This window comes from Pongo pygmaeus, chromosome 8 (genome assembly GCF_028885625.2).
Source record: "Pongo pygmaeus isolate AG05252 chromosome 8, NHGRI_mPonPyg2-v2.0_pri, whole genome shotgun sequence".
NCBI lineage: Eukaryota > Metazoa > Chordata > Mammalia > Primates > Hominidae > Pongo > Pongo pygmaeus.
Window position 1 is genome coordinate 31365096 of NC_072381.2, and position 22291 is coordinate 31387386.

A 22291-nucleotide genomic window follows, 5' to 3' on the forward strand; every position below is an offset into this window, starting at 1 on the left:
CTATGCACTTGGTCCAAATGGCCCCTAGTTTGTGTCAGGCACAGTGCTAAGCATTGGGGTTACAATGGTGAACGAAAACCAACCTGGCCCTTGACATCATGGGGCTTATGATCTAGTTGGGGAGATGGCCATAAATCACGTGATCAAAATTTTTTTAATTTAAAAAGTATAAGGAGATATAAGAGCGTATAGTGAAGGACCTAATCTGATGGGGTGGGTAGTCAGCACGCCAAATGAGGACTATTTGAGAGGGCGTTCACTGTCAAAGAGAAATGCTTCTGGCAGAGAAAACTGCATGTGCAAAGGTCCTGAAGTAGGAGGAAGGGTGCCTCAGGGATCTGAGGTGAGTGAGAGAGAGAGAACGAAGCAAGAGGAAGCTGCAGAGGCAGGCAGGGGCCAGATCCTGCAGGCCAGTGGTGAGTCAAGGCCATTGCAGAATGTAGCAAGAGAGTCACTTAGTAATATTGGGCTTTTAAAGATGAATATGGCTGCAATACCAGAATGGGTGGTTGGAAGAGGCCAAAGTGGAAGCTACTGGGGAGGTCTCTGTAAGACGTGACAGTGACATAGTGGTGGAAATGGGGCAGGAGAGAGGGAGACTGTGTTGGGCTTCATCATGGTTGAATGCAGGAGAGAAATGAGGTATCAGGGAGATGCTGGCACAGCCAGGGAAGACTTTCATCACCCACTGGGCACGGGGGAGGGTGGTTAAACTGTGGAGAGAAGCAGGGCTCTTAACCAGGATGGAAAAGAGAGAGAGTGTGAGGAGAAGGAGCAGGAGCAAGAGAGCTAAAGCTGAGAACTCAAAGGACCAATGAGATGCTACAGGGCAGGCTCACAGAGGTGGGGCAGAAGGGACTCACTTGTTGCCCAGCTTTCTCTCATTTCAGTCTCAAAAGGATCCCACCTGCTAGGGGGAAATTTTCCCACTTTGCCGGGTAGTCAAATCAGATCCTTTCCTAAAATCACAGAGCTGGGACATGAACGCAGGTCTGTGTAACTGTAAAGCTCACACTTTCCTCTCTTCCAAAAGCCCCACTCCTGCCGCCTGATCCCTGGGCTGATGAGTTTACATCGAGGCCTATAGCCAAAAGGAGGGCTCAGAGACTCCCCAGCAGTGGAGGAAAGTGGCTGGGTGGGAGGGCTAATTCTCAATTCTTGTAGTTTTTCCAGAGCCTGGAGCCTGGGGGAATATGGGGAAACCAAGGCAGACACAATGTGGAGACAGCAAAGGGCAGTGTTTCTCAACTTTGGCTACATGTTGCCATCATCAGGTGAGCTCTGAAAACTCTTGGTGCCCAGGCTGTCCCCCAACCAATTAGCTCAGAATCTCTAGGGTGGGGCTGGGGCTCTAGAGTGTGTGGGGAGCTGGGTGTGTGTTCAGACCAGTTGCTTCTTTCTGTGCCTCAATGTTCCTGGTACCGTTGGAGGGGCTGAGATCCTGGGGATTCCTGGGGCCTGGCTGCATGGCCTGGCCACTCTGATGCCCTTGTGTTCTCCACGGCAGGCCAGCAAAGCTGAGGAGAATGCCTCCGACAGCCTCATGCACTTCATGGACTCACAGCTGGAGCAGCAAATGGAGACCACCCAGAACCTGGTGGACTCCTACATGGCCATTGTCAACAAGACCTTGCTGGACCTCGTGGTTGGTCTCATGCCCGAGACCATCATGCACCTTATGATCAACAACATGCATGCACCGCCTCATGGGGGCAGGGGGCTCCTGTGGTACTAGGGGTGCAGGTGGCCATGTTGGCCTGGGGGAGATGCGGACCAGCCCTATGGGACCAGGTCCAGGGAGGGAGGCACCATCCAGACTAGAGCTCCCATAGAAATATAACATGGGACTGGGCACAGTGGCCCATGCCTGTAATCCCAGCACTTTGGAAGGCCAAGGTGGGAGGATCGCTCGAGCCCAAGAGTTTGAGACCAGCCTAGGCAACATAGTGAGACCTGGTACCTACACAAAAGTCTTAAAAATAGCTGGGCTCAGTGGTGGCATGTGCCTGTATTCCTAGTTACTCGACAGGCTGACATTGGAGGATCACTTTGAGCCCAGGAGTTTGAGGGTGCAGTGAGTGGTGATCTCACCCACTGTACTCCAGCCTGGCGACAGAGTGAGATCCTATCTCCAAAAACAATTTAGGAAAAACTGAGTAGACAGGTGTCCTGGTGGTATGATAGGTCCTAGGTCCCCTCCCATATCTGTGACCTTGGACAGGTGACTTTTCCTCTGGACCTCAGTGTCCCCATCTGAATGAGTAAAGGCGGTGGGGAGGCAGATCTTCAAGTCTAAGCGATGTGGAAGCTACATCTAAAAAGCCATACTTGGGGCTCCAAGTCCAGTACACAGTCCCAGCAGGGCCTGACTGGGCGGCCAGGTCCCAACCTTTTTGCCCACTCTCAAACCAAGGAGTTCATGTTCTCGGAGCTGCTGGCCAACCTGTACTTGCGTGGGGACCAAAACACGCTGATGGAGGAGTCGGCAGAGCAGGCACGGTGGCGTGACTAGATGCTGCGCATGCACCACGTGCTGAAGGCGGCGCTCAGTGTCATCAGTGACATCAGCACAAACACTGTCAGCACGGTCATGGGGGCCCATGGACGACTCCTGGCTGGAGGTGCAGAGCGTCCCAGCTGGACGCAGGTACCAGGGCTGGCCCCCACAGCCCCAAAGCCCACCAACCTCCGTGGCTGAGCCTGGGGGCTCTTGGAACAGACTCCGTGCCCAAGCTGGCAGGCACGGGTGCTTTCTGGAACTATCAGAGAGGGCAGAGAGCTCGTGGTTTATAGTGTAGGGGCTGGGAACTTGGAGGGGGTTATGTGCGGGGCTGGACTCTGAGGTGGCCAGAGACCTATGAACGTCATTTTGGGCACACCTGTTGTACAGTCTGAGTCATGCTGGCAGGGCAGGACATCCAACTCCCAGCCTGGGAGTGCAGAGCAGGGGTGATAGGGTCCCACCTCCTCTATCTGTTGGCAATCCAGTGGTGATCTAGGATAAAATCTTGAGAGTCCCATGCACACGGTCTTCCCACAACACACCTCACAGGCCAGGCAGGGACACACAGCCCCCTTCTCTCCCTCCCAGGTACCATCATAGCTGCTAGCATGTGGCTGAAGGCAGGGTCCCTGGCCCCCGCTGAAGCACTACCACCAGCCAGCGGGCTCATGCACCTTGGCCTGTTGCTCCTAGAGATTGCCTATGCTGTTCAGCCAACGGGACCACAGTACCTGCTGGCCCAGCTGAGCTCCTCCCAGTGAGCCCGCCTGCCTTCCTTGCCATGGACTCTCCCTCTTCTGCTTTTCCCAGCAGGAAGTGCCCAGCCTCACCTATCAACCTGCAGCCCCCCAACCAGCTGAGGCTCCCCTCTTAGACTTATAAGTGTATGGCCAGTGGCATCCGGCTGCCTGCTCTCCCTGCCTCCCCCAGGGTCCCTTCAGAGGGTCCTGGGCTTTCTGACCACCCAGATGGGCCTCAGGCGCACCCTCCAGCCATCCATCCCTTTTAGCTTCGCCACCCTGATTCAAGCAGTGTTCTTTCTCTATCAGGCCTGGTGGCTGTTGTGTGGGGCTCCCCGAGGCGAGAGGCGGCCCTGGGCCAGTGGGTTGGAAGACAGGGTGACCAGAGAAGAGGGAAGCCCGAGGGGGCTGAGCATTGGTCTGAACTGTGGGTACACTGCCTGGGTGCCGTGGGAGAGGCCAGTGTGTGTAGGGTGTGGAGGGCCACCACAGCCCCCAGGACCTACCTGTGAAGCTCCGGCTCCTCCCTCCATCTTCCTCCCCTTTCCCTTCCAGCCCCTCTTTTCCAGGAACCTTGCCACACCCACACCTGCGCCCTCCCCTCCCCGGCCCTCCCACAGCTGCTGCGGCTTGCCCCTGCTCTGTGCTTGCCTCACCAGCTCTCTGCCCACTTTTCTGTCTCCTGTTTTCTCTCTGCTTTCTCTCCAACTGCCAGCCAATCGATCGGGTCAGGCAAATCCATCTCATCCTGAGAGCCTCAGGCCCCACTTCGACCTCTAAACAGATCCCTCCTCTTCTCAGAGACCTCCCTTTCCAAGCCTGCCTGGGCGGCTGTTCTGTGACTTGACAGTGGCTCTCCCAGCCCCAAAGCCAGCCCCCTTCATCTGTGACTTAGCCTGTTGTAGTGGAGAGCTGACACATCCAGCTGTGACTGTTGCTGAAAACTTGTGCCCCTCTGTGGTATGCCCCTGCCCTGTTCTATAAATGTGTATAAGTAGGCTGAGTGCGGTGGCTCACGCCTGTGATCCTAGCACTTTGGGAGGCCGAGGCAGGCAGATCACAAGGTCAGGAGTTTGAGACGAGCCTGGCCAATATGGTGAAACCTCATCTCTACTAAAGTTACAAAAATTAGCCGGGCATGGTGGCAGGTGCTTGTAGTCCCAGCCACTCACAGGCTGAGGCAGGAGAATTGCTTGAACCCGAGAGGCAGAAGTTGCACTGAGCCGAGGTCATGCCACTGCACTCCAGCCTGGGCAACAGAGCGAGACTCTGGCTCAAAAAAAAAAAAAAAAGAAAAAAGAAAAAATTTATAAATACTCATATGCATATATATATATATATTTATAGATTACACACACACACACACACACACACACACACACACACACTTGGCCAACTGCCTCTCCTCTAGTGCTGGGAATCAGTCACTGTGCTGTCCTTGTGGAGTCTTGTGGCCCAACAAAAGAAAGCTGTCCCCTGACATTGCCCCTCCACAGTGCACCACCTCCAGTGAGCCTCGCTGTCATGCCCGGCATGTGGACAGCCAGCCCCCACCATCCCTCCTGTCCCCCACCAAGCATGGGGTTGCTGTACAGGAAGCTGTGTGGCCTGACAGTCTCTACCAGTTCTACCAGTCTCTACCTCAGCTGAGAATAAAACCCATTTCTGGATGACAGGGAATGTGTCCTCTGCTGGCTGTGTTCTCTGCGGAGCTCTGGGGAGGGGAAAGTTCAAGCCATTTCTAGGGTGCTGTTGGGAGTGGTGAAAAGGCCACACCCTTTCCAAGGGACACTTTTCCTGGAAAGCCCCTGGAACTTAGCTGGCTCTTATCCTGTGAAGCTGGCTCTGGCCACTAGAGGGCAGGGCCATGAACTCAGCCTGGAGGGAGCCTGTGGGGCAGCTGGCACTCTGGAGGGACAGACAGGACAGGCCACCAGGTGCAGACAAGAGATGGAGGCAAGGGGACAAAATGGAAGACGCCTGGGGTGGATGGAAGTCAGTGCCCTTGGATGCTGGTACCTGCCTTCCCAGTCACTACTAGATCAGGCTTCTGAGCCTGTTGGCTGTCAGGGTGGGACTCTGCCCCATAGGTGTCATGGTAATCCCTGTGGAATCCCCCAGGTGTCACCAGGCAGCATACAGGTAACAGGCCTGGAAGGTCCCAATAGCCCAGCTGGACATACTCAGACACTCTGGGGGTTTTGTTCAGTGGCACAAACTCCAGGACCCAGTGAGGGAAACAGCAACACTCCAGGCCAAGCAGTATGGCTAAATCCATTTATTCCAAAATAAAAAGCAAAATAAACAGGAGTCACATCACCAGGGAGCCACGACCCCATCCCCACCTCCTTCTTCTGTCCTATGCTATCAATAAATAAGTTTCTCAGCCACAAATAATTATTAGAACTTCCTCCCTGTATACCAGCTCCAACCTCTGCTAGGTACAATACAGGGGGGCGGCCCTACCCCCCAGAATATACAAAATGTTACACAGATACAATATGTACACTGGGGAAGGGGGGCCACCCCAGCAGCCTATGCCCTCACCTAGTCTACAGTTAGACCCACTGACCTGCCTCAGCTGTGCCTCTGAATAGGAAGATGGGAGCCCCCCAGAGGGAAAAGTTGCTTCAGTGTGAATAAGAAGGCCATTAGGCCTCCTCCAAACAAACCAACTCCACCAGCCTCTGGCTCGTAAATAACAAACATCATCATCCAGAAATTTAAGGACTCAGCCCTGGTCAAGGTGGCAAAGGATCTGTTTGTCTGCCCCCATTAAACAGGGGTCTTGTCTTGCTACCCTAATGGTAAAGGGGTGACTGGGAAGGGGTGTTAGGGACATGGTGGGGGTGGAGACTCCAGCCCCACTTCTCCAGGCTTTGCTGACAGGGGCCTGCTTTTATTGATTTTTATTTTTATCCCACGACTTGTTTTTTAATCCCTTAACTTCTTTTTCATAACTTTTTTTATAACTTTTCGCAAAACTTTTTTCTACTTTTTTTCCACAATTTTTTTGCCACAACTTTTCCACAACATTTTTTATCCCATAACTTTTTCATCCCATAAGTTTTTAAATCCTGTAACTGTTTTTTAGTTTGTGTTCTTTTAATAAACACACTTGCATAGTTATATTACAATTTTGTAAAAATAAAAACAGATTATCTCATGCCAAGCCTGCCCAGCATTTGCAGTCTCAATTCCTTTAACACTATAGTTTTCAAGACATACAAAATAAAATTTTAAGGCAAAACCAGCACTTTGCAATAATTTAATAATTTATTATATTACAGTAGCATCACAGCAGCAGTCAATAATACCAATTAAGGCAAACGTCTTTCAGTATTTCCATTATACATTCTGTTTACAAGAATTTGTAAGTTGGTAAAAGTCATTCTAAGAAAACTTGGCAAATAAAGCTTTGGACTGGAATTGGCATTTCTTTCTCTACTCCTCCTCCCCCACCTGTTTGTTTCTTTTAAACCCAGTATTCATATTTTAAAATGTTTTAATTTCAAAACATTAAGATAGCAGTTACATTTTTTAATAGTTATATTATTTTAAAATGACTCTTTAAGGTAAAGTTTTAGAGAAACTATATTATGGATAGGGCTGATTTACATTTTCAAATTTTCTAAAAATCAGCTTTGGTTTTAGAACTGATTTTTTTCATTTCTGGAAAACCTATCAGGTTTAATCATACACTTTAAAAATGATTATCACATATTGCAATCTTTAAATAGGTATTTTGATTCTTTACTTCCCACAGAAATTCAGTTTTTTTCAATTGAACTCACATTTTAAAATTCTATGTTTCTGATGAACTCTAACCTTCTAATGTTGCCATCTAAGGAAATTGAAATCTGCCTTATACTGAATGAGGAAAAGAATACTTGGCTGAATGAGGTATTGCAAAAGACTGCATGCACTTTGAAGAAAGACCTGTTATTGTCATACGATTTTCATTCTCTTTAGCTTTTTCTTAAATTTACAACAAAATACCTACACAGAGTGGTATTTCTGTTAATATAGTAAATTTATTTTCCACACTGACATCCAGCTTAAATATGCCAGTATGTGATTTAATCCATAGGTACCTGGTGAACAAATTATTGTCAGATTGGTTACAGATGCCAAATGGTATCTGAGGGTCATTCCCAGTCATTTATATTTATCAGGGTAGAAGTGAAGTGATTTGAACTATAAAAATACCTTTGAAATAATTTATCAATGTATTAGATAAACCTAGTTTCAGAATTATAAAGAAAAAATGTTAGACCAAATAATGTGTAATTAACAGTGGTACAATTTCCAGCCCGAGGGTTTAAAATGGACTTAAATTAACTGTCTTTAAACTGAACTCAAAGAATGCAAAAGTGGCAAGTTCAGAAAACAAAAGGCAAGAACAGGACTTTAAGTCCATTTTAAACCCTTGGGCTAGTAATCACACCACTGTTAATTGGCCACATTATTTGGTCTAACATTTTTTCTTTATAATTCTGAAACTGGGTTTATCTAATACATTGATACATTCACATAATTTGGAAGAGTCAGTTGAAGTCAAAAGGACCCAATATTTGCACTCTTTCAGTGAATGCAGGCAAATCTGTAATTCCATCTATAAAATCATATTATTGCTCTCCTATTAATGTCATATTTATAAAAGTATCATGAGGATGCCGAATGCTAAAAATGGAGATGGTCTAGTAACTAGAAATCCCCACCCCAGGGAGCACACATACATATCTCCCTATATCCTAATAATGTGACGTATTTTGGAACACAGACATTAGAACTTCATAAGTTTAACTGTTGATTCTTTCCCAAGCATCATAAAGTCACACATTTAGACAATGTATGACTGAAATAATTCATTCATAATGCATAGGCACATTAACATAAATATTGCACAAAATATGCCTCTAACTGAAAATGAGAAGTATGAAAACATATTTCACTCTTCATAAAGAACTTTGAGAGGAAATATAACTCTGTGTTTGTATAGATGCTTTTCTTGATAATACTTAAACATTCACAAACAGTAGATTGCACTGCAGTTTGTAAACATTTTAAGTTGCATAAACTTCTCCTTGATTTTCAAATACAGTATAATACTGTCTACTAAAACTCTTTTTTGTTTCAACCAAGTACTCTCACATATATTAGTTTATAATAATGTTTGTTATTATTTTTTAAAGTGTTTTCCATTCAAGTAAAAGAAGTAAATTCCTATGTCAGAGTAACCAATGTGGTTGAAGAACAGGTATTAGCCAGAGATGGTAAAATCAATCTTCTAGCCTCAAAGAAGCTCCATGAACAGAGAAGAATGCCAGGTGTCACACAGCTTTCCTTCACACTAATTCATACTTAACTAGAGCCTGTATGCCTTTCTGGGACATTTAAACTCTTTTTTTTTTTTAAGTGTTTATTGATCATTCTTGGGTGTTTCTCAGAGAGGGGGATATGGCAGGGTCATAGGATAATAGTGGAGAGAAGGTCAGCAGATAAACACATGAGCAAAGGTCTCTGGTTTTCCTAGGCAGAAGTCCCTGTGGCCTTCTGCAGTGTTTGTGACCCTGGGTACTTGAGATTAGGGAGTGGTGATGACTCTCAAGGAGCATGCTGCCTTCAAGCATCTGTTTAACAAAGCACATCTTGCACCGCCCTTAATCCATTTAACCCTGACTTGACACAGCACATGTTGCAGAGAGCACGGGGCTGGGGGCAAGGCCATAGATCAACAGCATCCCGAGGCAGAAGAATTTCTCCTAGTACAGAACAAAATGGAGTCTCGTATGCCTACTTCTTTCTACACAGACACAGTAACAATCTGATCTCTCTTTCTTTTCCCCACATTTCCCCTTTTTCTTTTCAACAAAACCGCCATCATCATCATGGCCCGTTCTCGATGGTCGCTGTCTCTTTGGAGCTGTTGGGTACACCTCCCAGACGGGGCGGCCGGGCAGAGGCGCTCCTCACATCCCAGACATTAAAACTCTTAAAGGATTTCTTATGATCTTTACTAAATACCTTAAGAAGAATGCCAACAAGTGCCCTTTTGTGTACTGGGACATGTAGTCATGTGATTAAAACAGGGAACATGAACTCTAACTTTAAAATGTATTCTAGATATAAATGCTCTAAGCTAGGAAAGGTTTTCCACATCCTCAGTCAACGATGGGAGGCTTTCATGTCTCAGAAATAATCCCTTTTTAGGTAATCAAAAAAGGGTACAAGGCCACAACTCATGATGCAATATCTTCATGAGCCCAGAGCACATACAAATCCTAAGGGAACTACCATAGTACAGTGCTCATTCTTGGCACAGGAACAAATGAAACATACTCTATTCTGCACACACCTGCCACAGCAGGCCATTTTCCTCTTCTGTGAGATTTAAAAAGCTCCCCAAAATGTTATTACTCCCATCCCCAATACATGGAAAATAAGGGCAGGGCTGTTTCCAGTCTTGGCCTTCAAACAACTCTAAATGTCAGTACTCACAATGGCATATTACAAAGTAATAAACAGTGTGCACTTGAGGGCAAACCACATATTGAGCTAATGAGCTCACCGTGATTAGAATTGGATCAAACATAATAGCAGAACATAAGCAAATTTTATCTGAATTCTGTAATGAATATACATGCTGCAAGAACATTAAAAAAGCATGGCGGCCTACTCCAAACCAGAAAGAATAGTTTTGTGCAAATAGTGAGTCTTTGTGTGTTTGAATTCCCACCACGTAAGGGCGAACTCAATACGCATTCTAATGACCTACAATTATGAAATTAAAAAAGAAAAATGCTAAGGGATGCCAGAGTGAACATCAGGGAAAGACCCATTCTCCTTTAACTTTTTACAAATAAATGTAAACTATAAATTAGAAACACAAATAATCATGAGTGACTCTAACATTCAAATGAAGTAAATGAATTGTGTAGGAGATTAACCCCATAACTTTTTTTTCTTCTTTTTTAATTTCTTGACCAGCTCTTAGATGACGGTGGTGTTTAGCTCCCTGTTCTTGGCAGCCTGGTAAAAGAATGGCATGCAGGGGCTGCTGCCCAAGCCTGGGTACTCCTGGGGGTCCCGCATCTCAGGAAGCAGCTGCATGAGCTGCTGTGCAGTGGGGCTGTCATGGGGACAACCCTCCCTGGCCTCTCCTGGGGCAGGCTCCAGGCTGTCGGCTCACCTCACAAAAATCTTTGGGGGGGGTGGATCTGAGCACAGTGCAAGCCTCCCCTGCTCCTGCCTACCCACCCCACCTGAGGGCTCTACTCACCACCCTGCTTGTCAGCAGCCCCAAGCTTCTGAGGGGCTGGGGCCCCTGGAGCAGGATCATCAGCAGGGTTCTGGGCAGCGGCCAGGAATTTGCCATGCCCCTCGTTGTGATCGCCTGCAAGCTGCAACACCAGCTCCTGCAGCTCCAGCAGTTTCACCTGAAGGGAGGGGTGCTCAGCTGCCACGCTGGTGCCAGTGCCCCTGCCCATGCTCACGCCCACCCCCACCCCTGCAGAGATGCTGCACACCCCTACCTTCATCTCTTTGTACTGATGATGTCCTCTGATGTCCTCTGATGTCCTCTGATGATGCCAGCCTGATGATGTCCTCCTCCTCCTGGTGCCGCGTCTTTGGCGCTGCCTTCTGGCTCTAATATGTTGTGATGTACTTTCCTGTGGAAGGACAGGCCTCAGATGCCGGAGCCCCTCCGATGGCCCTGCAGCTCCCCCTGCCTTCCCTGGCCTCTCACTCACTGATGGTGTCTGTCTCTCCTGAGAGGTGGATGGGTAGAAGCTCCAGTTTCTCCACCCGCTCCTTCAGGTCCACCTTCTCCTTCAGGAGGTCCATAAAGCCGCTCTGGACCCAAAATAATGGAGTCACATCTTGAGAGCGACCTGCCCTGCCCTGCCCTGCTCTGCCCCCAACCTTCTTGGCGCATGCCAGGACTCACTCACCTGCAACTTCTCCATGGCCCCCTGCAGGGCCTGATGGGTCTACCCACACACAGACTCATCCCCAGTCCCTGGGGCGGGTTCCACTGCCTCTGGCTCCTTCTGGGCCAAGGTCACCCGGGTGAGTCAGGTGCTGGCACCACATAGCCATGCCTGCACCTGGGCACTGGCTCCTTCAGCTCCTTCAGCTTCCCACATAGCCATGCCTGCTCCTCCTGGGCACTGGCTCCAGTGGAGTTGAAAAATGCCACCTGAAGGCAAGAGGTGAGTATTCTTATAGAGGCATATACAGAACAAATGGGGCAGGGAGGTAGAGCGCAGCCCCTTCCCTTGGGGCCTCAGAGAGTGCACCTGTTGGTGAAATGCACAGGTGAAATGATGTCCGACCACTGGCTCCCAGAAGGGGTGAGGGTCCACAGAAATCAGAAGGCGGGGACCACAGAGGAAGGTGGCAAAGCAGGGGCAGGGGGAGTCAGGCTCACCATTACCTCCCTGCTTTCCAGGTCCTCTGGGATGCTCAGCATGGGCCAAGGCACCTCCTCTTCCTCGTTGTCCAGATGTTCTCCTCCATCTCCTGTGGGGGGTGGCCAGAGGGGTCCTCAGACCACCCAACAAGGAAGGTACTACAGGCCCACCTCTGCCTTCACCCTCACTGTGTAATCCTGAGCCAGCCCCTCCCCAGAGGGGAATGAGCTGCTGTTCTTTATTTTTACTTTTGAGAACCAAGGTCTTGCTATATTGCCCAGGCACAGTCCCACTACCAGTTGGTGAAGGAGTTCCGACCTGCTCCCTTTCTGACCTGGGCCAGTTCACCCATCCTTAGGCAACCTGGTGGCCCCCCAGCCCCAGGAGGTCACCATACTGATGTCAAACTTAGTGCAGACACCTGGTCAGCATATTGACCAGCTGTTCAAAAGGTCTCTTCCAACTCCTCAATCCTATGCTGCTAACAGTCCCCCTTTCCTTCTGGGGCTCTCTCCTCCTCCTCTGAGAGATCTCCTGTACCTTGCCTAGGGAGTGCCATGAGGCTCAACTGGGCCTGTAGCTGCTGGTTCTGCTGGCTGGTACCTTCCAGGCGCTCCTAAGGGGCCAGGAAAGAGAGTGAGAAGGCACAGAGGTTGCCAGGTCATCCCCCTCAAGGCTCCGTCCTCAGCAATTCCCTCCCCTGGGTCTCCTGCAAATTTTAGTGGGCCACCTCAGCCACTGCTTTGCCCTGAGCTTCCTGCTGCTGCAGCTGGTCCATGAGCTGGGTGTGCAGCAGTAACTGCCTATGCTGCGCCTCCTTCTCAGAGGTCAGCCGCTGATAGGGAGCCACTTACTGCTGCAGGTGACCCAGGGACTGCTCTCCCTGCTGCTGCAGACTCTAAGCCTCTTGGCTCTTCAGCTCCACCTGCAGGAAGACCCTGGGCTTGAGGGCATGTGGTGGCTGGCTTCCAGATTCTGGGCCCATTAATAGAGTATTGAGGGCACTGTGGGGCTCTGTTGCCCGCCCAGGCCCCTGGCCCCTTGCTCCAGGCCTAAGTGACTGCCTCCCTTTCCTAGAACCCCATGCCTCCTTCCCCAGCCTCAATTCTTACACCCTTTTTCCCACCATTTAAACTGTAGGCCACAGGCTGGTGGAAAAGCAGAGGGAGCCAACCACCATCTGCTAAGTGTGCTATATGACTAATACTTTCCATGTATTATCTCTTTTAATCCTCAGCACCTCTGCAAGGAAAATGCTAACTTCCTTTTGAAGTTAAAGGAACAGAGACTTAGAGATGCAAAGTGGTTGAATGGTGACCAGTGGAACTGAGGCTGGAATCTAGTTTGAATCTAAGGAGCCTATTTTGTTTTTATTTTGTTTTGTTTCGTTTTGAGACAGAGTGTCACTCTGTGGCCCAGACTAGAGTGCAGTGGTGCAATGTCAGCTCACTGCAACCTCCACCTCCTGGGCTCAAGCGATTCTCATACCTTAACCTCCTGAGTAGCTGGGATTACAGGCATGCGCCACCATGCCCAGCTAATGTGTGTGTGTGTGTGTGTGTGTGTGTGTGAGATATTAGTAGAGATGAGGTTTTGCCATGTTGTCCAGACTGGTCTCAAACTCTAGACCCCAAGTGATTCTCCTGCCTCAGCCTCCTAAAGTGCTGGGATTATAGGCGTGAGCCACCATGCCTGGCATAAGGAGCTTCTTATACCACGACTCTTCCCTTGTGATTGGGGGGCTCCATGCCTCTAGCTGGGATGATGATGTCCACACCTGGGAGGAGCCCAGGGCTACCCACCTCTAAAAGTCAGAGGGCAGGAAGCAAGAAACAGTCACAGGACTGCCCTGGAGGGAGCTGGGGTCACCTGCCACCAGGCTGGAGCTGCTTTTGGCCTCAAACCTCCCCTCCCCAGAGACTGGTGCTCACCTCCCAGCCCTTCTTAGATGGGCAGAGGTTACGGTCTCCTTCAGCTTGCCCAGCTTCTCCTGCAGCTCCTTTACTTGCTGCTCCAACTGCAGTGCACTCTTATTCTCATTGTTCTGGACAGAGAGAAGCAATCAGTGGCCACCCACTGCAGCTGGAGACCCCAGAACTTGGTGTCTGCCTCCCATGGCACCAGGAAGGGTGGAGGCAGGTTAGAAAAATCATCCCCTCTCTCCCACAGCCATCAGAGCAGGGCTCTGGCTCACAGGTGCCTTTAGAAGTACCATTTCATGTGAGGGCTACACTGCCCCATTTTACAGGTGGGGAATCAAAGGCCTGGGGGGCAAGGGAGGAGGGCAAGCTCACCAGGCAGGGCAACGCACCAGCTCCTCTAAGCAGCTCTGTGGCCCAGCCAGCTGCTAGTCCAGCTCCCGGTTCTGAGAGAGCGCGCGGTTGATGGTGGTGCGGTTCCGCGGGGTCTGCATGCGCATCTCTGCCTGCTCCTCCCAGAGCTTGGCTTTCCGCCCCAGCTCCAGCAGCTTGTCCTCCCGCTCCGCAGCATCTCCTCCCACTCCCGCAGCCTCTCCTCCCGCTCCCGCAGCCTCTCCTCCCGCTCCCGCAGCCTCTCCTCCCGCTCCCGCAGCCTCACCTCCCGCTCCCGCAGACTCTCCTCCCGCTCTCCCAGCCTCTCCTGCTCCTGCAGCTTCTCCTCCAGCTCCTGCAGCCTCTCCTGCTCCCGCAGAGTCTCCTGTTCCAGCAGCCTCTCCTCCTGCTCCCAGTTCAAGTGACTCAAGCCTTGATTGTTTTGCACCTGAGCTTGGAGCTGTCCTGCCAGACTCTCCAGCTCCTTCCTCAGGTGCTCGGCCTCAGCTTGTAGCTGCTGTTCCACCTCAGAGGGCCCTGCTGGGGGCTCTGGGGGCAGGGGTTCAGCTGAGAAAGGAAGCAGACAACAAGGGCCTCTGGGTTAACAAAACAAAACAACAAATAAAAGCCCTTCTCTTGGTGCACAGCTCCTCTCAGGCTCCCCAAACTTGGCCTCACTGCTAACGATTCCTCACTCTTGGATGGTAGCCAATCCTCCAAGCCACTTTCAGATAGAGAGCACTGTGGGTGGCTGACAATGAGCACTTCTCCCTCTTTGTTGATGGGGACACTGAGGTTCATGGAGGTTACAAGACTTGCCGTCTCCTGGCACAGACCTCTTTCCCTCTGCCTCAAAGCCCTTCCATCTACCCACCTCCCTGGGGCATTCTAAGCCACCCTCTCAGCCCTCTGATGCCAGTCTTGCTCCCAGGCCATGCAAGCCCCATCTTACCCATCTAGCTTTTGAGTTCAGCCAAGATCCTCTCCATCTCCTGTACCCGATGCATGTCATGCTTCTTCTCCTCCTTCAATGTGCAAACCTGCCCAAAGCACGGGGGAAAGGGCCCTGGAGAGAGGGGCTGGTGGCTGGACAGGCTACCATCTCCCTCTCTGCCTCCACCTCCACAAAGCCCAGACCCATGACCACCTCTGGCTGTACTATTCCCATTTTACAGATGCCTAGAAAGATCCAGTGACCTATCTAAGGTGGAGGGCTTAAAGGTCAGGTCTCACCTCCTCTGACATTTTCCACACCCTCTGCTGCCACGAGGCCCTCTCTCCTTTTAGATGTTGAACATATTCATCTCTCTCTAGCTGGTCTTAAGTGATTCCATCATCTGCAAGAATGGGCAGAGAAGTTAGGAAGGGCTGTCACTGGTCCTCACCTGCTCCTGGCCACCTGGGGTCATCTTCCTTCCACATCCCTCCCTCTACAAAGCCTCACCTGTGTCACGTGTGCTTCCAGCTGTGCCCGAGCCTTTATGGACTGCTGTAACTGCTGCTCGAGGACTGCTTCACAGCTGCTGGAGGACTGGATGGTGAAGAGTGAGAAGTTTCGATCTGGGGAGCCCGGGCCATTCCACACAGTGCCCCTTAAAAGGGCTAGGGCTAGGCTCAATATACAACTCGGTCAGTAAAGGTCAAGGCATTTCTAAGCCCGTGGTCTGGTTTTTAAAAGAACTCAGTAAGGTTGGAAGGGACAAGGAAAAAGATTAAATTTACAGCTGGCTAACCGAGGTCCAGAGAGATCAGATAATATTGCTGTTGTTATTACTCTTATTACTGCCACTATTTGAACCTTTATTGAGTGCTTCACCAGTTACCATGCTAACGATCCCATTGAATCCTCATAACCACCATATGAGACAGTTACTATGATTACCTCTATTACTAGTATTAGAGTTACTATTAGAGTATTAGAGTTTCTATTATTAGTATTAGAGGTTAAGTGCTTGCCTAAGATCACTTAGACAGAGCTGGGATTTGAATACCCAGGTATATCCTATTCTCTAAGCTCATTTTTCTTGCTGGGGGTGGGGGCACAGATAGGAAGGGGGAAATTAATCTTTTATTCACTTTTTGAAAGGATGATACATTCACATAGTCCAAAACTCAGAAGGTACAGACGGGAAGTATCTCCCAGCCACCCTGTTGCTCTCTGCTGAATTTTTTACAAATCCTTGCAGACATGTTTTATGTATATTATCATAGTACGTACACACACACACACACACACACACACACGTTCCCCCTCTCTACACAAATGGTAACATACTAAAGGTACTCTTCTGTACCTTCACAGTACCAGTACTCAATCCCCCACCTAGCACTTGGTCGAGGCCACAGCCAGGTAACGGCAGGGTGGGCATTTGGGCTCCAAGCTCTGCATCCAGTGCTCACTCCCCACAGTGCCCCCCAACTAACCCACAGCAGCTGACTCAGCCCCAGGCTGCCTCTAACAACCACACACAAAAGCAGCAAGAAATGGCCATGCTGCCTTCTGGGCAGGACAGTCCACCCTGCAGCAAAGAGGGCAGTAACAGAAGAGCCATGCTGCACGCTCCATGCTCTGCGGTCCCTCCAGGTGAGGCCTGGGCACCCCAGCTCCCCATTTACCCTTGGTACCAGAGGCTCCCAGACCCTTTCTTCAGGGCCCCAAAGGGAAACTGAAGCCCAGGATTGGCAGCGTGGTATCAGGGGACCCCACTGGACTCTTAGCAATGACTCGGTGTTTTCATTGAGTTGACTGATTGTTGTGGAGCTCGAGCCCAGGGCTACTGCTAGTTCTTGGTACTGGCTCTGAGGCACATGCAGAGAGGAGGAATTGGAGGAGGATTGTGGGGAGAGGTAGAGAGAATAATCATTAGGGCTGGGGTGTGTATGAGCTGTCTCAGCTGGCAGAGGGGCACCCAGCCCCCACGTGGGAGGAGGTTGGGGGGCTGGCCTACATGGTCACTGCACCTTGGCCCAGGGCCTCTTACCTGTGGATCCTTCAGGGTAGCAGATGATGCACGGGTAATAAAGATAAGAAATTCAAATAAACAAAACTTACATGGGAGAAAGTTATGGCTATAGAGAAAGTATAAAAACTGCAAGGGGCTGGGCACAGTGGCTCATGCATGTAATCCCAGCACTTTGGGAGGCTGAGGCAGGTGAATCACTTGAGGCCAGGAGTTTGAGACCAGCCTGGGCAACATGGCGAAACCCCGTCTCCACTAAAAATACAAAAAAAAAATTGCAAGGCATGATGGTGCATGTCTGTAATCTGAGCTAGTGGAAGGCTGAGGCACGAGCATCACTTGAACCTGGGAGGCAGAGGCTGCAGGGAGCCAAAATCGCAACACTGCACTCCAGGAGAGAGAGCGAGACTCTATCTCAAAAACAAAAACAAAATAGCAAGAAGGAAATATGGAGATCTGGGCCTTTGTTTCCAGAACAGAGAGACCTGGGCTGGGCACAGCTGCAGGATTCCCCTAGGCCTGTGCTCCCCACAGTATCATTCAATGTCTCTTCTGAGCCAGCAAGGTGAGTCACAGCACCTGGATAGACCTGACCAACTGGGGGTAACAGGTGTGATGACTGAACAACTCTCTAACAGCAGCCAAAGGAGCTCTGTCAGTGCCCCTCCCCATGCCCATCTCCAGCATGATCTGCCTCCATTCATGCCTTGCTGCTTTGGCTTGGCGGAAGTCTCCCAGGCAAGTTAGACATGGAGGAAATGCCAAATCACAGCCAGAGGAGGTCGTCTCCAAGCTCATGTGTCCCTATGCCCTGCCTCCCACCAGGCTCTTTGTGCTCCTGAAAGGTGCTCTATGAGTTCATAATGATGGCCATGACCTCACTGCTCCCCCTGCCTCCCCCAGTCCCCATATGGATGAATGTTACCCACCTTTAATCTTCCAGCCAACCTCAAATGTCACCTCCTCCACCCTCGAGTCCATTCAGAACCAACCTCCCACTAGGCTGAGCATTTGGAATGTTCCAAACTTCTTTCTTGCCTCCTTCAGAGGAGTCTGCTTCCTTCAGTCTGCACCCTAGCTTGTTCAGCTATTCCCTCCACTGTTTATTTAGCAAAGTGCCTTTGTTGTCAAAAGCCCAATAAATATGCTAAGTGTCCATTTGATTTTCAAGAGATGAGGGTCTTAGTCACTCATCTGTTTGGTTAACCTCACATCATTTACAGTTAGTTCCTCTGAAAAAATAGCTTCAACCCTTCCAGCTTTAATGTGAACTCATTTTATCTTAACCCTATGTTCCCTACTCTTAAACCAAAGTGAATTAATCCAAAATAAGCTCAAACTTTTATGGGGTCTATAGACCTTTGCCTTTAGGGCAAAACCTAAAGGTCGTTTTTTATTTTTGTTTATTTTTATTTTTATTTTTTTCATCTCTCTTAGTCTAAGAGTTCCACACTGGGCATTCAAAAGCCCAAGTCCCAGGCCAAGCACGATGGCTCATGCCTGTAATCCCAGCACCTTGGGAGGTGGGGGCAGGTGGCTCACTTGAAGTCAAGAGTTCAAGACCAACCTGGCCAACATGGAGAAATCCTGTCTCTACTAAAAATAGAAAGATTAGTCGGGCATGGTGGCAGATGCCTGTAATCCCAGCTACTCAGGAGGCTAAGGCAAGAGAATCACTTGAATCCGGGAGGCAGAGATTGAAGTAAGCTGAGATCACACCACGGCACTCCAGTCTGGGTGACAGAGTGAGACCCTGTCTCAACAACGACAACAACAAAAAGCCCCAGATCCCACATGCCTGCTCTGTACATTATTCCCAAATTACTTTTAAACTTTAAGGTATGTCTCACTTCTCCAAGATGATAAAACATGCAGGGAAGAAAAAAACTCAATTAATCAAGCAGGTGAAGAAGCAGACATAAACAGGCTGAAGGTTAATGGCAGCAACATAAAATAAGCCAAAGTATCCCCCAAACCAGAGAAGCCTCAGGGGCATGCACAGCTGGAGAGAGCAAGCCAGAGAGGGGTCTCAGCACTGCTTCACCTTCCATTTGTCCAATGGGAGAGCACTACCCCATTGGAATGGTTAAGGCTGGACACCAGCACCTTCAGAATGTCCTGAATCTACAGGAGGCAAAAAGAGAAAAACAAGGGCAGGGGGAGAGACAGAAGTGGCTTAGAGAGAAGCAAGAAAGTCAGGGAAGGAGGAAAATGTGGATTCAGGGAAACAAAATGCTGAGGAACAGCAGAGATGAAAACCATGGCCTGTGCCATTCTTCCAAATGGCCACCTGCTGCCTTGCCAGGGGCAGGAACAAATAGAAGAGTCTCCTGAGCAATGCAGTCACAGAGTGGAGTCCCCTGACCAATGCAGCTCTTAATCTGCTCATTGGACCCCTCTCCTCAGGCCCAGGATATGGGCAATGAATCTAGTAGAGCTCCAGACCACCATCTCCATTTAAAAAAAACAGACTTCTGAGTAAGGGTTCATTGGAACAAAGGGGACTTCAGCTAAAAAACAAGTTTTAAAGACACTGATCTTATCCAGTATCATCTTACAGAGGAGAAAACTGAGGCCCAGGGGAAGAAGTGATTTTTCTGTGGTCACCCAGCAATCTGGTGGCAAGTCAGATCTTCTCTTAATTCTAGTGCCTGGGGCCCTCCTCACCACATCCTGGGGCCCTTTCAGTGACTCCTAAAGGGACAGCCTGATGACAAGTGGCTGTTCTCATTGGCCTGACTTCCTGTTGAGACTGGGGATGAGGAAAATCAGACAACAACAACCATTTCCTGGCTGTCCTGGGTGTTTACAGCAGGCCATGTACTAGGGATTAACATAAAAACAACAGCAATTACAAATCTCATTTAAACTTCACAAATGGAAGGCAAGAAATGCCACTTCTATTTTACAGATATGAGAAGAGAGGCTCAAAGAGCAGCAGGTGAGGGCTGAGTATGGACCAGGGAGCCCCAGAAGTCACCCACCCAAAATCATCCAGGGGTGACTGGCGAGGGCAGGGGCTGGGCTGCTTACTGAAGGGGCAGGGATGACTGACAAGACTTTGGTTGAGGGACCCCAGAGGTGCTGGGGCTGGGGGCCCCAGCCTGGTGTGCCTTTGGAGTGGTATGGACTCTGGTAATGGTCTTGTCATTGGAGGGGATTTGTAGCTGGGTTGGGGGGCCATGTCCTGGTTTATTTTACCTTTTTCTTGGCCACAGCCAATTTACTCTGTCGAGTTTCTTCCAACATCGTGGGGTGGAGAGGGAAGCAGCATTGGGGCCACATCAGTGAAATTCCAGCAATGACTGCAAAATACCTCCAGTCACATACCAGGCAGCTGTGCGACTGAGCCAGAGGAGGTGTAACCAGGGTCCCACTAGAACTCAGAATAGAGGCGTGGCCTTAATGATCCAAGCCCATTGGTCGATGAGAACAATGAATGTGAAAGGAGGTGTGGCCAGGCAGCAGCACGTCCAGAGGGACCTGTTGTGTCACAAGGAAAGCTGTCCATGCAACTGCTGTCCCCGCGCACTCTGGGAGAGGGGAGGGGCCGACCACTCCAGGAGAGGGGAGGGGTCAGCTTTTGCTTTAAAAGCTTTAAAACTTTAAAAAAGAAAATTTTTTAAAAAGTGTGTATACTTTATATATATATATATATATATATATATATGTGTGTGTCTGTGTGTGTGTATCTATATGTTCCTCCAGAGCTGTCTTCATTATCCAGCTTCTATGCAAGGTCTATGAGTTTGGCCTATATTTTTCATCTTCAAATGGAGTGCAAGAATTACCAGTATTACCTCAATTAAGATACAAATTCTATAAAAATGGAAAATCCATAGCATGCCTGATGATTAATAAAGCAGACTATATTATTCAACATTCCAATAAGATAAAATAATCACAGTGATTTCCCTTTTTTAGAAAAATATTTCTCTTATTCTCCTACATTATTGTTAAGATATTTTTTAAACAAGAAACATGTCTAATATCTTAAAAAGCACTAAGCTTTTGGGCCTGGTGTGGTGGCTCATCCTTGTAATCCCAGCACTTTGAGAGGCCGAGGGGGTGGATCACCTGAGGTCAGGACTTCAAGACCAGCCTGGCCAACATGGTGAAACCCCATCTCTACTAAATATACAAAAACTATCCAGGCATGATAGTGGGTGCCTGTAATCCCAGCCACTCACAAGGCTGAGGCAGGAGAATTACTTGAACCTGGGAGGTGGAAGTTGTAGTGAGCCAAGATCACGCCACTGTACTCCAGCCTGGGTGACAGAGCAAGACTCCATCTCAAAAAATAAAATAAAATAAAAAATAAATAAAAACACAAAGCTTTCAATTTAAAAAGCACTCAAAGCTCTTTACCAGTTTAAGACAAATATGAGGCTCATTTTTCTAGAATCACCTGGCCTCTCTAAGCCTTACAAATGATACTGAATTTCTCACTTGATACTTGGCTATGATTTGGAATCATGAAAACCAAGAATTGTGTTATGTCACTGTGTATTGCTTATTACCTGAATTCCATAGTAGGCTGGGATCAAGGGTTGAATCTTTCATGATTTGTTCCATAACCTGTGCTTCTTATCCCAGACTGAACTAAGCTTTTTTCTAGAGTTCTACAATTTACAGTTAGTAGACAAGAGTGGTACTCAAAGATGTAGTCTCTGGACTAGCAGGACCAGCAGTACCTGAGAACTTTTTATAAGTGCAAATTCTCAGGCTTCACCCTGGACTTGATGGATCAAAAACTCTGGAGTAGGGCTCAGCAAACTGTGCTGCAGTAATCCCTCCAGGTGTTCAAGAACCTCTGGCATACAGGAGGTAGAAAAATGTGTTTCCTTCTGTAGGTTCAAAGCCAGGGATACTATATGTTCTGTCTTGATGTGAAACAATGACATGCAATTAAAAGACATAAATCTCCTTCCTACTCCCATCCTCCATCCAATGTGTTTTATTTTTATGAGTTAAATAAGAAAACAAGTGGCAACCAGAGATTTCATCTAAAAAGTATATTTACAAGTATCAGTTCTTATCCAACCTGATCTTACACAATACCATTTATATCCTCTTACATCTCAAGTTTTAAAAAAGTGTCTTCACAATGTAAGTCTCAGGTACACTAGGAGTTCTATAATAAAACACCAAGGCTGGGCACGGTCGCTCACACCTGTAATCCCAGCACTTTGGGAGGCCAAGGCGGGTGGATCACCTGAGGTCAGGAGTTTGAGGCCAGCCTGACCAACATGGAGAAACCCTGTCTCCACTAAAAATACAAAATTAGCCGGGCATGGTGGCACATGCCTGTAATCCCAGCTACTTGGGAGGCTGAGGCAGAAGAATCGCTTGAACCTGGGAAACGGAGGTTGTGGTGAGC

General features: G+C 48.9%; 2 pseudogenes across 1 annotated transcript; one reads left to right on the forward strand and one right to left on the reverse strand.

Annotated features, from left to right (window-relative positions):
- Window positions 1-10236: 10236 nt before the first annotated feature.
- LOC129044983 (golgin subfamily A member 2-like) lies at window positions 10237-15373 on the reverse strand (annotated as a pseudogene). Its single transcript, XR_008504876.1, has 15 exons — window positions 15337-15373; window positions 15185-15270; window positions 14904-14991; window positions 14335-14518; window positions 13972-14113; window positions 13624-13704; window positions 12363-12585; window positions 12201-12278; window positions 11678-11769; window positions 11339-11446; window positions 11199-11297; window positions 10998-11100; window positions 10841-10916; window positions 10526-10710; window positions 10237-10446 (listed from the first exon to the last, which is right to left on the reverse strand). The product of XR_008504876.1 is annotated as a golgin subfamily A member 2-like (transcript).
- A 59-nt stretch (window positions 15374-15432) lies between these two features.
- On the forward strand, window positions 15433-20260 carry LOC129044984 (uncharacterized; annotated as a pseudogene).
- The last annotated feature ends 2031 nt before the right edge of the window (window positions 20261-22291 follow it).